Source organism: Etheostoma spectabile, unplaced genomic scaffold (assembly GCF_008692095.1).
Source record: "Etheostoma spectabile isolate EspeVRDwgs_2016 unplaced genomic scaffold, UIUC_Espe_1.0 scaffold270, whole genome shotgun sequence".
NCBI classification, from domain to species: Eukaryota; Metazoa; Chordata; class Actinopteri; order Perciformes; family Percidae; genus Etheostoma; species Etheostoma spectabile.
Window position 1 is genome coordinate 48,331 of NW_022605574.1, and position 222 is coordinate 48,552.

Genomic DNA, 222 nt, shown 5'->3' on the forward strand with positions numbered 1-222 from the left:
TGATGAATAAATAACAAATAATAAGTGAGACATGAGAATGGGAATGATGAATAGTACTGAATAAGTGGAATAATAAGTGGGATAAGTCTCTGTCCCGTTGCTCTGGACGGAGACCAGTGAAGTCTGTTAGAAGCTCTTTCGCAGCCTCCACCTGAGCTTGATGACGTAGATGTGACGTGATCAACCTGTCTGAAAGCTGTAAGTCTTCTGGTAGCTGTGCAA